Below are 14,444 nucleotides of genomic sequence, written 5' to 3' on the forward strand. Positions count from 1 at the left end.
ATAGCCTACTGCGCGCATTATTTGAAGGGCATACGACGAGCCTTGCGCTCCGCGAACTCGTCCACGATGCTCTGTCTGTCACTGATTCAGTGAGCTTTTCAGCGGTAGTCTCACGACCCGAATAGTAAACAATAAACATGGAGGACATGGAGTCGTTAGTGTTGCTGGTCTTGGTGCTGTGGCTTGTTGTCACCGACAACGCCAACAGATACTGGCAAGAGCGTATAGATGAGGCGAGGCGCATAAGGCTTCAGAAATTCTCGTAATTCGTAATTCTCCTTCTTCCGGGTTTGCGGTGTTTACAGATCCCAGCGCGCTCGCGGGGCGTGTGTGGGCATGTGAGGACACGCCTCCTCACCAATCAGTGCACAGGGGAGTGTCTGCTCACGCCTCCAGCCTCAGTCGGCTCGCTTTGGCTCGCTTCAGCCCCACTCCAAAACGGTGCGAGTTTTAGGGGCTAAGCAGGGCTGAAACGAGCTGAGTCGTGCTGGTTTTTGGTAGTCGAAACGCGAGCCGTGTCGGGCTGAAGTGAGCTGAAGCGAGCTGAAGTGAGCTGAAAAAGGGTAGTGGAAAAGGGCCATTAGTGTCTGCAATTGAAGATAAGTATCAAAGGGAGTATATGAGGGCTCACAAAGCCAGACACTCCATGGCAGCTCAGCCAGGCCATTTGTGCCACCACTGCAGATGACTTTGTCACTCTGGTGCAGGCCTCGTGGCCCATCTGTGTTTCTGTGCATCCTAATGAAGCAGTCATCATCACTAGTGATGGACAGCTGACGACAGCAATGCTTCTTGTGATATTTTTTCAATAGAACTTGTACTTTTCACATGACGACACCATATTCAATTGAAAGTTTTGCCTTGTAAACTGTTATCTGCCTGGGGATTAGAGAGCTTTGTGTGTGTATTTCCCTACTCCCCCTGGGAGCCCCAGTCACCATAGCAACAAATTTCTCTGCAAGTCTGATTCTGGTTGCTAGGCAGAAATGGACAAAACCTGTGACCAAGAAGCAGGCACACTTCAAAATTTCTCCAGGAATTTTCTGCTTCTATTTCTATAACTACTTTTGTCTCTTTTTAAATTCTTTTATCATAACTGTTCAAGCACCAACCACCAAAGCAAATTCCTTGTACATGAGAATGTACTTGGCAATAAAATTCCATTCTGATTCTGATTCTGAATTTTAGATTTCAAAAATGTGTTGCAACCAGGGTAAAAAAAACTCATTTTTCATTTCGTGTTAATTATTCAATGCTATGAAGATTTAATGGACATTGTATAATCTGTGTATTTTACATAATGAACAATGGCTGCAGTTGGCAAAGCTTCAGAGAAATCTGACTTTGAATCAGTGCAGTCCAAGCACTTCAGCTCCCTGACTCCTGTTTCCTCTGGAGACGTGGCTGACGGCAGCTCCAGTTGGAGTGTCAACTCTTCTACAGCTGAGTGTTCCAGGGTCATGGCTACTTGTGTGGCTCCCAGCCTTGAAGTCACTGTGTAATGAGGCACCACAGCACTTCCTGTGCAAGGTGAGTACTTCATAGTTGTACTTCATCTTACAAGATTATCCAGTTATGCATCTTGTATGTAGGGAAAGCCTGATTTGTCTGCTTTGTCATGCAGTGGCCATGAATTGTGGTGATGGCGCCACTCTGCCCCAAAATATCTTGTTTCCATCAGAGCGTCTCAGCTTGAAATGGACCCAAGTCCATCGTATTGGAGCAGGTCTCCAGAACCTGGGCAACACGTGTTTTCTGAATTCAGCTCTTCAGTGTCTTTCATACACTGCACCTCTTGCCAACTACATGCTGTCCAGAGAGCATTCCAAAACATGTGGGTCATCACATATCCTGCTGCATAATGTGTCAAAAATGCTTGCTATATTTGGCATACTGTGATTTTAATTCTTGCTGTATTTTCCCTCAAAGGTCATGAGTCCGGATTTTGCATGCTGTGTACCATGCAGAATCACATCATCCAGGTGTTTGCTAATTCGGGGAATGCCATTAAGCCCCTTGGTGTGCTGCGTGAACTAAAACGTGAGTATACACTTCCTGATAAATGAAAACAATATCCTGTTACTGTTTGGATTTAAGCATTCTTAAACATATTTGCTTTTGTATGATTTAGGGATTGCAAAGCATTTCCGGTGTGGGAATCAGGAGGATGCCCATGAGTTCCTGCAGTACACAGTGGATGCTATGCAAAAGTCCTGCCTGCCTACTAATAAGTGAGTCTGCTTAACATATAATCAGATCACTGTGCAATATTTAGTTGACTGCTTGTCTAAAGAAGCCTTTATTTGTCAAATGTACACAAGCGCAGTGAGAGTCCTCCTCTGCATTTAACCTACCTGAAACAGTGAACACACACATACCCAGAACAGCAGGCAGCTATGCTACAACACCCAGGAAGTAGCTGGGAGTTATGTGCTATGCTATAACACCCAGGAAGTAGTTGGGAGTTAGGTGCCTTGCTCAAGGGCACTTTAGCCATGATACAGAGGGAGAGGAAAGTGCTGTTCATTCACTCAGCTCCCCTCACATTTTCCCTGCAGATTCCAGGAATTGAACCAGTAACCTTTTGGGCCCAAGGCTGCTTCTCTAACCTGCAAGCCATGGCTGCCCCTTAACCCCAGGGCATCTTCTGCCCTGAAACTTGACAAATTTAGGAGTGTGACATACATTGTCTTGCAAAAGCATTTATCCCCCTTGGTGGTTGTCCTGTTTTGTTGTATTACAAGCAGGAATTAAAATGGATTTTGGGAGGGTTAGCACCATTTGATTTGCACAACATGGCTACAACTTTAAAGGCGAAAATTGTTTAATTGTTACACAAACAATAAGATGAAAAAAAAAACAGAAATCTGGAGTGTGCATAGGTATTCACCCCCCTCAAGTCAATACTTTGTAGAGCCACCTTTTGTTGCAATTACAGCTGCAAGTCTCTTGGGGTAAGTTTCTATGAGCTTAGCACATCTAGCCATTGGGATATTTACCCATTCCTCAAGGTAAAACTGCTCTATCTCCTTCAAGTTAAATGGGTTGCGTTGGTGTACAGCAATCTTCAATTGATACCACAGATTCTCTATTAGATTGAGGTCTGGGCTTTGACTAGGCCATTCCAAGACATTTAAATGTTTCCCTTTAAACCACTTCAGTGTAGCTTTAGCAGTATGTTTAGGGTCATTGTCCTGCTGGAATGTGAACCTTCGTCCCAGTTTCAAACCTCTGGCCGACTCAAACAGGTTTTCCTCCAGAATTGCCCTGTATTTAGTGCCATCCATCTTTCCTTCAGTCCTGACCAGCTTTCCTGACCCTGCAGATGAAAACCATCCCCACAGCATGGTGCTGCCATCACCTTGCTTCACTGTAGGAATGGTGTTCTCAGGGTGTTGTGTTTGCGCCACACATGGCATTTCCCATGATGGCAAAAAAGATCAATTTTAGTCTAATCTGACCAGAGAATCTTCTTCCATGTGTTTGGGGAGTCTGCCACATGCTGTTGGGCAAACTCCAAACATGCTTTCTCAAGCAGTTACTTTTTTTCTGGCTACTCTTCCATAAAGCCACACTCTGTGGAGTGTACGGCTTAAAGTGGTCCTATGGACAGATACTCCCATCTCCACTATGGATCTCTGCAGTTCCTTCAGTGTTATCTTTGGTGTCTTTGTTGCATCTCTGATTAATGCCCTCCTTGCCTGGTCTGTGAGTTTTGGTGGGTGGCCTTCTCTTGTCAGCTTTGTAGTAGTGCCATATTCTTTCCATTTTGCTATAATGGATTTAATGGTGTTCCGTGGGATATTCAAAGTTTGGGATATTTTTTTATAACCCAACCCTGATCCATACTTCTTCACAACTTTGTCTCTGACATGTTTGGAGTGCTCATTGGTTTTCATGTTGCTTGCTTAGTAGTGTTGCAGAGTCAGGGTCCTTCCAGAACAGGTTGATTTATTTAGACATCATGTGACAGATCATGTGACACTTTGATTGCACACAGATGGATCTTAATCAACTAATTATGTGACTTATGAAGTGATTTGGCTGGACCAGCTCTTATTTAGGGGTTTCATACAAAAGGGGGTGAATACCTATGCACACTCCAGATTTCTGTTTTTTCATCTTAATTATTGTTTGTGTCACAATAAAATAACAATGTGCACCTTTAAAATGGTAGGTATGTCATGTAAATCAAATGGTGCTAACCCTCCAAAAATCCATTTTAATTCCATCTTGTAATGCAACAAAACAGGACAAACACCAAGGGGGATGAATACTTTTGCAAGACACTGTACAGTAAATTAAAAATACTATTAAAATAAACTTTAAGAAAATGTAGACCCACTTGGACCTATTCAACCATTGATTTGTTCCTGTTTGTGAGTAACCACACAGTAATTACAATGGTACTTGAAAGTTTGTGAACCCTTTAAAATTTTCTGCATTTCTGCATAAATATGACCTAAAACATCATCAGATTTTCACACAAGTCCTAAAAAAAGATAAAGAGAACCCAGTTCAACAAATGAGACAAAAATATTATATTTGGTCATTTATTTTTTGAGGAAAATGATCCAATATTACATATCTGTGGGTGGCAAAAGTATGTGAACCTCTAGGATTAGCAGTTAATTTGAAGGTGAAATTAGAGTCAGGTGTTTTCAATCAGGTGTGAGTGGGCACCCTGTTTTATTTAAAGAACAGGGATCTATCAAAGTCTGATCTTCACAACACATGTTTGTGGAAGTGTATCATGGCATGAACAAAGATTTCTGAGGACCTCAGAAAAAGTGTTGTTGATGCTTGTTAGGCTGGAAAAGGTTACAAAACCATCTCTAAAGAGTTTGGACTCCACCAATCCACAGTCAGACAGATTGTGGACAAATGGAGGAAATTCAAGACCATTGTTACCCTCCCCAGGAGTGGTCAACCAACAAAGATCACTCCAAGAGCAAGGCGTGTAATAGTCGGCAAGGTCACAAAGAACCTCAGGGTAACTTCTAAGCAACTGAAGGCCTCTCTCACATTGGCTAATGTTAATGTTCATGAGTCCACCATCAGGAGAACACTGAACAACAATGGTGTGCATGGCAGGGTTGCAAGGAGAAAGCCACTGCTCTCCAAAAAGAGCATTACTGCTCATCTGCAGTTTGCTAAAGATCACATGGACAAGCCAGAAGGCTATTGGAAAAATGTTTCGTGAACAGATGAGACCAAAATAGAACTTTTTGGTTTAAATGAGGAGCGTTGTGTTTGGAGAAAGGAAAATGCTGCATTCTGGCATAAGAACCTTATCCCATCTGTGAAACATGGTGGTGGCAGTATCATGGTTTGGGCCTGTTTTGCTGCATCTGGGCCAGGACGGCTTGCCATCATTGATGGAACAATGAATTCTGAATTATACCAGCAAATTCTAAAGGAAAATGTCAGGACATCTGTCCATGAACTGAATCTCAAGAGAAGGTGGGTCATGCAGTTGATGAGCATCAACAACGCTTTTTCTGAGGTCCTCAGAAATCTCCTTTGTTTGTGCCATGATGCACTTCCACAAACATGTGTTGTAAAGATCAGACTTTGATAGATCCCTGTTCTTTAAATAAAACAGGGTGCCCACTCACACCTGATTGTCATCCCATTGATTGAAAACACCTGACTCTAATTTCACCTTCAAATTAACTGCTAATCCTAGAGGTTCGCATACTTTTGCCACTCACAGATATGTAATATTGGATAATTTTCCTCAATAAATAAATGACCAAGTATAATATTTTTTGTCTCATTTGTTTAACTGGGTTCTCTTTGTCTACTTTTAGGACTTGTGTGAAAATCTGATGATGCTTTAGGTCATATTTATTTAGAAATATAGAAAATCCTAACGGGTTCACAAACTTTCAAGCACCACTGTAATTCACTGCAGGAGGAAATTAATGTCACTTCAGAAAATCAAACGAGAGGGGAAATCTGTTAAACGTTGAAGCACCAGTTTCTTTTTCTTTTCTTTCTTAACTAAATCTATTTGAATCTGGTTGAGTGCTGTAGACACCCAAATGAATCCATTAAAGACCTTCATGCCAGCTGTTATGTGATGTTTACATGATTTTCATAATCTCTTACTGTGTTTCACATTTTCCTTTTATCAGATTGGACAGGCAAACGCAGGCCACTACTCTGATCCATCAGATATTTGGAGGATATTTGCGGTCCAGAGGTGAGCTGGCAGTTATGTGCTTATATTTTTATCTCCTGCCCTTTTTTAAGCTACGCAGACAAATGTTACATTTTAAAATTTATGTCATGTGTTTTTATTAGTAGCACTGTTTTTAAATATGGTAAAGCTGAGAATTTTCTTGATGGAGTAATTAACTGAATTTTCTCTCTTTCCACAGTGAAGTGTGTGAACTGCAAAGCAGTATCAGACACATTTGACCCTTATTTGGATATTGCTCTGGACATCAAGGTAACATTCACTGTGAAAAAAAAAAACATTAGTACTCTGTTTACTGTACTATTGCTATAACTGTTGTACTGTATAGACCTGATACAACCCCAGTTCCAACAAAAAAGTTGGGATGCTGTGTAACCTGTCAATGAAAACAGAATGCGATGATTTGTAAATCATGGAAAGCATATATTTCATTTAAAATAGTACAAAGATAACATATCAAATGTTGAGAATGAGAAATTTAATTGTTTCAAAATGAGCATATATTTTTTAATTTATTGTAAGCAACATGTTTCAGAAAAGTTGGGACAGGGGCAACAAAAGACTGGAAAATGTGTATAGTGTTAAAATAAATAACCCCAGTGAGGCTGTAGCTCATACCGGCCAAGGTGCCTGTAAAATCGTAAATATGACAGGTGGGGCCACCATCTTGGCAACTTTTATGCACACCCACTTGAGGATCATTGCATGTGAGTTTGATCAAAATCCAATCAATCCTGTAGGATGAGTAGCGATTTTTGTAAATTGTTGACGGACAATGATGGACGACGCGTGATCGCATAAGCTCATCCGGCCTGGCCTGCGGCCGGATGAGCTAAAAAAAAAAAACTAATTAGGTTAATTAGCAACAGGTCAGTAACATGATTGGGTGTAAAAATAGCATCCCTGTTACATCTGTGCACATTCACGTGCACGTCCGACTTTCACTCGCACACTGCTCCAAGCAGTGCGCGTCTCAAAGACTAAGTGCTTGCACCTGTCCCAGATTATAGCACACATGTTGAGATAGCACACATTTGCTGAGAACTTACACTTGTTGCAAAATATCGCATTGACCATTACCAAGCTATTTTATTGTATTGTCTTCCTGGTTCTTGACTCATGTTGTATTGGATTCTGTTTTTGTCTTTGCCTTAGTCTGTTTGTGCCTCACTCAACCTTTTGCCTGTTTGCTGTTTACAATTTCTGCCTGCCGACTTGGACCGTATGCCTGATCATCACTTTTTTTTTATAACAAACACTGTCTTCTGCACTTATATCCGTCTCACCAACCCTTACTGATAATCCCAGAGAGTCTGAGACTCTCAGAAGTCAAGTTGGAGAGGGGTTCACTACTCTGTCAAAGACTGTGTAGGCAAATAGTATAGTAATTTAAGAAAAATTTTCCTCAATTGAAAATTGCAAAGAATTTGGAGATCACATCATCCATTGTACATAATATCATTAAAAGATTCAAAGAATATGGAGAAATCTCTGTATGCATGGGAGAAGGCCGAAAAACAACATTGGATGCTGGTGATGTTTGGGCCCTCAGGTGACAATGCATTAAAAACAGACATGATTCTGTTATAGAAATCATTGCATGGGCTCAGGAACACCTTCAAAAACTGTCTGGAAACACGGTTCATCAGGACATCCACAAATGCATCCCAACTTTTTTTTTGGAATTGGGGTTGGAGTTCAGAAGAGAGCTGCTTCATTATTTCATGAATACAGACTCCATACAGTGTATAGGATGGACTGTGGCTTGTCCCGAATGTAACAAATTGTTATATTGAAGTGATGTTTTCTGATGCTGTTTTGTAGAAGGCTCCAAATATTACCAAGGCTCTTAAGCTGTTTGTTAAGGCTGAGCAGTTGGATTGGGAGAATGCCTACAAGTGCAGCACGTAAGTGTCACATGTCCTATCTGTGCCCATACTTATAAAATAACAATGTACACTCTGACTGTAGCATGGACAAGAACTTTATGTTCAAAATAGCAGTTACAGATAAATAAATTGTAGATTATGAGTTATCCATTCTCTTCTTCCTTTAGGTGTAAGGAAATGGTTCAAGCCACAAAAAGGCTAAGCATTCACCGCAACTCCAATGTGCTTATCATCTCTCTGAAGCGCTTTGCCAACTTCAACGGAGGCAAAATTTCTAAGGTAAGTATTTTCTGTAAATGTTTTAATAGGCCAAGAAAATTGTTTAGATTAACATATCATTGTGCAAGTGTACAAAGAAATATTGAAAAGGAAAATCTCCTGCTGTAAAACGTTGTAAATCCTCCCCTGCACAGGATGTGAGATACTCTGAGTATCTTGACTTGCGGCCCTACATGTCTCAGTCTCATGGAGACCCGCAGATTTACGGGCTGTATGCTGTGCTGGTGCATTCAGGCTTCAGCTGCTACGCGGGACACTACTACTGCTACGTGAAGGTGAGACCTACTGCATGTGTTCACCTTGCAACCTTTTATCAAGACCAAACGAGAGCTTTCTGATTGTGCTGATGGATGGACTAATTTGGAAATATGTGATGCTTTATTTCAGGCAAGTAATGGCCAGTGGTATCAGATGAATGATTCAACAGTGACTCCCACTGATATACGATCTGTGCTGAACCAACAAGCATACCTGCTGTTCTACATCAAGCAAGGGTATGTCATAGTTATTAATGCTTATATAGAAATACAGCTTTACTTGAGATGTAGCCTGTTTTTGTAAACACTCTGTCCTGTGATTTTTATATTTAGGTCCACAGATCTGAAAAATGGAGGTTTGAACCAGATGGGTTTGACTCCAGGCCACTCATCTTACCGGCCAGTTGTAACACCCAAGCTAAATGGACATTCTCATACCTCCTCATCCATCACTGGTCCACAGCTCCCTCCTCACATGTTAAAGGTACAGCAACAGCATGAACAAAGAACTTTATATTGACAAGAAAATTCCAACTTTCATCTATCCATCCATCCATTATCTGTAACCACTCATCCTGTGCAGGGTCCCAGGCAAGCTGGAGTCTATCCCAGCTGACTATGGGCGAGAAGCAGGGTACACCCTGGACAAGTTGCCAGGTCATCAGAGGGCTGACACATAGAGACAAACAACCATTCACACTCACATTCACACCTACGGTCAATTTAGAGCCAACAATTAGCCTAACCTACATGTCTTTGGACTGTGGGGGAAACCGGAGCACCCGGAGGAAACCCACACAGACACAGGGAGAACATGCAAACTCCACACAGAAAGGCCTCTGTCGGCCACTGAGATTGAACCCAGTACACCCTGTTGTGAGGCGACAGTGCTAACCACACTGCAAAAAATGATATCTTAGCAAGTGAAAATATCTTGAAAATAGTTGAAACGATCTAGCATTTCTTATTAGAAGAAAACAAGACACCAATTTTGAGATTATTAAACCTAGTTCTAGATTGCAACCAACTTATTCTAAGATGTCTTACCAAGTGTAATTATCTTACTGCACTGGCAGATTATTTCACTTGATTATAGTCTAAATGTTCTCAAATTTATTATCTCATCTCATCTCCTCTAGCCACTTTATCCTGTTCTACAGGATTGCAGGCAAGCCGGAGCCTATCCCAGCTGACTACGGGCGAAAGGCGGGGTACACCCTGGACAAGTCGCCAGGTCATCACAGGGCTGACACATAGACACAGACAACCATTCACACTCACATTCACACCTACGGTCAATTTAGAGTCACCAGTTAACCTAACCTGCATGTCTTTGGACTGTGGGGGAAACCGGAGCACCCGGAGGAAACCCACGCGGACACGGGGAGAACATGCAAACTCCGCACAGAAAGGCCCTCGCCGGCCACGGGGCTTGAACCCGGACCTTCTTGCTGTGAGGCGACAGCGCTAACCACTACACCACCGTGCCGCCTTCAAATTTATTATGTTTTTCCTTATATTAGGATGGCTAGTTTTGCAGTGCACCGTGCCGACCATCTCAACTTTCAGATACACCTTAATTATTTTGCTTATTTTGCAGAATAACTCGCACATCAATGGCAATGGCTCCAGTACTGCTAAGCCTTATGGTGTTGCCAATGCAGCCAGTAAGAATTGTGGGACACACAGCCCCCTCTCTCATAGTTCAAGCTCACTCTCACCTGAGACAAATGAATTTAACAGCTTCTCAGCATCTCACATGGCTGAAAATGGGTCAGGATGTGGTCCCCTGAATGGCCATCACAGAGTCAACGGCTTTAAACATTCTGACAAGGTATGACAAGGTATAAGTTCTCTTATGCCGGTTCTCAGTGAGTGCGTTTACATGCACATAGAGAAAATCGAATTTCTGCCGTTGCTCGACTGAAATCGAAGTTCTAAATGCCATGGATATACCTTAGCTAGGCTGAAATTGAACCGAACTTGATTTCTCGTAATCGAGCTACACGACCTAGATTATGCGATTTTTGCCGAGCTACTTAGTGCATGTAAACCCTATCGAGCTACGTAGTCGAGCTACTTACTTCAGCACTGCCCCTTCCGGAAGTGACGAGTGACGAGACCACAAGCGGGAAACACGACAGCCTCGGTCAGCATGACAACAGTAGTAGCGAGCAGCAGAAGAGGTCAGGAGGAACAAACGAAGAAGAGAAAATGGCGAGCAGAAACGTGCACTTCTGGAGCAATGAGGAGACAGAGTTCATGCTCATTCAGCTTAAGGAGTTGAATATATTAAAATTCATGGACGGGAGAAAAACGCGCAATGGAGAACATGGAACTGATAACTTTGTTTACACTCTTGAATAGCTCTTCTTCATGATGACAACCGGAAGTGTACCAACACGATGGGGCGTGTAGCGCCACCTGTGGCTCGGGTGCACAATGTACCTCACACAATAGCTCGATTTCTTTGTGTGTATGTAGGATTGGATTTCTCTGGCACCCCTGCTGGGACCCTTTACTCGATTACCGACAGCAGCTCGATTTGGATGTGCATGTAAACGTACTGAGTGATGTTTTAACATTCTAATGAAAGCGTTAGTTTTTGTTGTTGTTGTTAGCTTTTTATTGATATTACTACTTTCTCTATTTACCTGAAACTTGTGATGAAATGCCTGTGTATTTATTAACATCCTTTGGTTGGTGATTCTGAATTTTTTTTTAAGGCATCAGACAGTCTAGCCTCTGAATCTTCCATAAGCGACACTAACAGTTTGGATTCCCAGAGTGTGTTAAGGTAAGTACATTTTTCTAATCGCTACAGTCTGTTTCTTTTCATTCAGTCTGGTGCATGCTACATCATACAAGAAAGATAAATAATAATTGCTCTTTTTATTTTTTATATTCAGCTCCAAGTCCGAGGGCCTCCTCTCCCCATCAACCTCCATGGAAAAGGCAAAACCACTCATTGACCCTCTCACTCAGCATGTCTCATACCCAGCAACTACACCTAGCGCAGACACCCAGGCAATGGCTAACCCAGTAGAAGTGACCCCTAGCACGCAGGCGACCTTAACAGAGGCATCAAGTCAAGTGAAGACCATGACAAAGTCCACCCTGAGCAGTTACAGTCTCAGCCAGCAGGTGAGTGCTATATTTGCATCACCAAATATATGGATGGAGGCAAAGACCATCAGTGGTGCAAATGGCAAAGGAGACATGAAAATGTGTCAGTCAGGCAATCACAGCCCTTGGGAAGGAAAAAGACCGGCTGAGCACCAAGAGCATAATAGCAATTTAAACCAGCCACTTGTTTCTACTGCCACAAAGGACACCAATAGAGACAAGGGGAACCATCGCCACTACAGAGAGCTCAAGAACAGGAGCAGAGAACGTTATAGCCGTTGGCCAAAGAGAGAGAATTATCCACATATGAAGCACTTCTGCAGTCGCTACAGTGACAGACATGTGAACAGCCACCGAGACCACAACTACAACAGGGGCCGAGAGGAGCGTTTATACGATTGGCAGTGGGACAGGAAACCCCAATCCTCGCACCGCTCTTCAAGCCACAGTTATAAAGAGCTGGCATGGTGCCATGCACACAGAAACGGTCGTAATAGGTGGAACTACAATGGAGAGCAGAGCAGCAATAGAGCAAAGCCCTCGTCTCCACGTTCCACCAGCCCCTTGCCCCAGCCCAGAAAACGCAGTTTGTCAGGTGATTACAACATGTCTGAGAAGCGCCGGGTCAAGAAATCCAAAAAATCAAAGAAGAAGAAGAAAGATAAGCACAGGTAAGTAAATGTTATTTTCTTTTTCCTTTTCTGTGTCTCCTGTGTGTTTATGTTTTCTTTTGGTTGATCTGTTTCTCTTTCTATATTGCCATTAATCTGTAAAGCGTCCTTGGGTTGGTGAAAGGCGCTATATAAATTAAACGTTGTTGTTTTCTCTTGTCTATGATTTGCAACACGGAGAACTGTCCCTATTGTAAAGAGTTTTCCTATTGTAAAGGTAGTTTTAAATTTCTGTAACTAATATCACATCACTTATGTGCTGCAGGAGTTCAGAAAGGGATGTGTCTGACAAGAACCAGGACAGCAGTTCCTCCCGACACAAAAAAGAAAAAGAAGAGGAGGCACGAGGCGGAGGACAGATCTCACAGAGAGAGGCAGTCAACCCTCAGCTCAGACAAGCGTGATTGGAAAGGCAGGAATGGTGAGGAGAGGAGGAGCCATAAGCACCAGCACAGCTCTAACCAAGACAGTTCTTCTCACCATGCCAAAAAGTTATGCACCGAGGACCTTCGCTAGCTCAGTGGTCATTCAGTTTATTATTCATATTAGTTTATTTGATAGGGACAGTGCACATTCATGGACAATAGTATAAAATACAATATGCCAGAGTTAGCATAATTGCTAATTTTCATCTGTAATCCCTAGGCAGGTGACATAAAATAGAATAGGATACAAATACACATACAACACTACACTAATTAAGGACAAATGCAGCATCACTATTTACAATTCCAGGACAGTAACAGAACCAACAAAAACAAACCACACAATACACAATTACGCAAAACACAATACAACAACATGAATAGAGACTAGAACAACCACAAGGTACACTCTACACAAATCTGGTCTCAGACAGAATAGACTTAAAATAATAATAATAATAATAATAATAATAATAATAATATATATATATATATATATATATATATATATATATATATATATATATATATATATATATATATATATTAACCACACAGTTAGAAGTTGTTACAATTCTGATTGTCCATGAGCCATAGTTTAAGATGAGTTTGAATTGATGATATGTAGGGTATACCCTTATTGTAAGTATTAAACAGTTCCAAAATTTGTTACCCTTTACTGACAGTACAGTTTGTCCAAATGTGGTGCGCCTAAATGGTATTATACATTCTCCTTTAGTAGAGGCTCTTGTACTACCGCCACTATCAACTCTTTAAAAAAAAAAATTTACGGGGCTGGGGCAAGCCCCATGTAAAGCCTTATTTATAAAGCATGCATTCTTAAAGTTTTAAAATTCTCAAAGGTCAAAATATTGTGTCTTTCCAGGATGTTACAGTGATGAACATGCCTTTTTATCAAAGATTTTTATGGCTTTTTTTGTTGTACCAGTTAGTGACCAATTTGTAAAATAGTACTCAATATGTGAAAGGACCACTGAGTGTAAGAACATCCAAGCCGCTTTCATGTTGAGAAATGTCCTGATTTGCCTAAAATTCTGTATGTTAAATTTTACTTTATTTGACACCCTTTTGGCAGCACGGTGGTGTAGTGGTTTAGCCTGGGCCCGCCCATCCTAAGTGTGACGCAACACGAGGACCTGTTGTGAACTTAGTCTGGCAAGGCAAGCTATCTACAGCTTTTTTAAGCTCCCGAAAAATCGGGAGCCAATCAACTTTGAGCATCTCCAACGGCCCTGGGTAGAGGCGTGTTCAAGGCACTGACGTAGTAGAACTGCGACCGGAAGCCATAGATTGTTTACAGAATCTATGCCGGAAGCGCTTCATTCACGAATGCTGTATTGAAAGCATTCAACGAGAAGTTCTCATTGAAAACGGAGCAAAGAGCAGCCCTGGAGGTATTTATTGAAAGGAAGGACGTTTTCGCCTTGCTTCTGACCGGCTTCGGTAAGAGTTTAATAATAGGATGTCTATGGTTTAATCTACCAGTTAGCCCCATCGCATCACATACGTCAGAGGAAAGAGTGATGTGATTGGTTTAAGCTTCGTCACAGCCTTTTCTGGCTTTGACCAGT

General features: G+C 41.8%; 1 pseudogene; it reads left to right on the forward strand.

The window, feature by feature from the left end:
* The first annotated feature begins 1,307 nt into the window (after window positions 1-1,307).
* Window positions 1,308-14,444, forward strand: part of LOC132897592 (ubiquitin carboxyl-terminal hydrolase 42-like) — a 36,844-nt pseudogene continuing 23,707 nt past the window's right edge.

Source organism: Neoarius graeffei, chromosome 14, assembly GCF_027579695.1.
Source record: "Neoarius graeffei isolate fNeoGra1 chromosome 14, fNeoGra1.pri, whole genome shotgun sequence".
Lineage (NCBI taxonomy): Eukaryota > Metazoa > Chordata > Actinopteri > Siluriformes > Ariidae > Neoarius > Neoarius graeffei.